Source organism: Corvus brachyrhynchos, unplaced genomic scaffold (genome assembly GCF_000691975.1).
Source record: "Corvus brachyrhynchos isolate BGI_N302 unplaced genomic scaffold, ASM69197v1 scaffold63, whole genome shotgun sequence".
NCBI lineage: Eukaryota > Metazoa > Chordata > Aves > Passeriformes > Corvidae > Corvus > Corvus brachyrhynchos.
Genome location: NW_008237227.1, coordinates 1,020,392 through 1,021,942, shown reverse-complemented (window position 1 = coordinate 1,021,942; position 1,551 = coordinate 1,020,392). Strand labels below are relative to the sequence as shown.

Sequence of the window (1,551 nt, the reverse complement as noted above, 5' to 3'; positions counted from 1 at the left end):
GCCCTACCCTGTCCTGTACATAACCAGTGAGATGTCTGTAAAAGATTTCAACCCTTGGAATTTTTTTTTTTTTTGCTCCCCTCTCCCCTTCCCCCTCCCCTTCTTCCCCAATTTGTTGATTGTGTTGAAATTGTCGGAGTTTGTAACAGTATCTTTCAGAGAATATTGTACTAAAGAGAAAATTGCACTCAATAAAAAGGATGAAATAAGCCTGGTCCCTCGCCTTCCCCTTCCCCGGGGCAGCCTTCCTGCTGCCGGCCTCTCTTCAGCGCGGAGCTGGGGGAGTGTTCTACATGAATATTCATTTGGGGAACTGGCAGCGCTCCACCGCTCCTTGACTTACCTCGAATGTTGATATCTATCAGATCTGGCTCCCCGGTTTGTAAATGAAGTGACTTTATTCTCGGCGATCCCTATCGCAGCTTGCTCGCAGCAGAAAAGCCGGGAGAAGGAGTTTTCCTGGCACGGGTGTTGGTGCGGAGCGCGTTTCAAAGCCCTCGTGTGCGATCGCTCAGGGAAGCCGCGCTGGAAGCGCTGGCTGGGATCAAAGCGCCGTCCTTGCTGGCTCCGCGCGTCCCCAGTCCCGCTGGAGCCTGTCCATGCAAAGGCTGATGCTCCTCTTGAGCCTGCTTTCCTTAAGGCTTACTGTAAATGATGGCTGGAAAATGGATTCTTCCTCGTGCATTGGCTGCGCTTGGGCACTTTGTCCTGCTGGGATCAATGACACAGCCCGTCCGGCTCTGCCACACGCGCTCCTGGGGTGGTCCTGTGCAGGACTTGGCCTCCATGGTCCTCGTGGGTCCCTTCCGCCTCAGGCTATTCTGTGATTCTCGGATCCAGGTGATGCTGAGAGCAGCTCCTCCTGCCGGCACAGGGAACATCCTCCGGCCGGCAGCGGGGGCTGAAACGGGGGATAAAGGTTTTGTAAACTGAAAATACACAGCCACCAACGAGATTCTTGGGGTTCAGAAAGAGGAGCTGCTACTGAGAGAGCTCTGGAGGGGGGGTGGGGGTTCCCATGCGCTGGGGTTGTGGGGTGAGCCGTGGGGAGGGAGGCAAGCGGTGCTTCAGCTGTAGGTGGGGCTGGCAGAGCCCTGCAGTCCCTGGCATCCTGTAATTGTCCCACCAGAGGTGGTGTTGATGTGGGGTGTTCTCACAGCTCCTGTCAGGAGATTTCCAAGTCCTTTCTGCTTCTCCAGGGCCATTATAGCTGGGATGTTTTTACTGCGGGGATTTTTGAGTGGGTGAGTTCCACGTGCTGATGGGGATGGCTCCAGGTCCCTGCGGGCAGGACTCCACTGCCCCAGACTCACATACACAGTGAGGTTTGCCTCCCTCTTTACACAGGGGTAGAACTGCTGGTTTGGGTGTTCTGGGTGGTTTTTGCCGAGCCCATCCCGAGTGATGAAAGCAGAGAGTCTCTGCCATCTTCGGCTATGCAAGAGGCAAATAGGCAGCAGCTGATGGAGGGCAGAGTGAAGTTGTTTGTGTGTCCTTAATTGAGTAGACACTTGATCTAGTGGGCTTCTGGTGTGGTTTAAATGAGTGTTC

The 1,551-nt window shown here is 54.6% G+C and overlaps 1 long non-coding RNA gene across 1 annotated transcript in view; it reads right to left on the bottom strand.

Moving 5' to 3' along the window:
- LOC108445469 overlaps positions 1-759 on the bottom strand; it is a 1,627-nt gene extending 868 nt beyond the window's left edge. Inside the window, exon 1 of the long non-coding RNA XR_001860342.1 lies at positions 344-759. This is a non-coding gene — a long non-coding RNA (uncharacterized LOC108445469). The remainder of the gene's footprint in view (positions 1-343) is intronic.
- Positions 760-1,551: the final 792 nt, after the last annotated feature.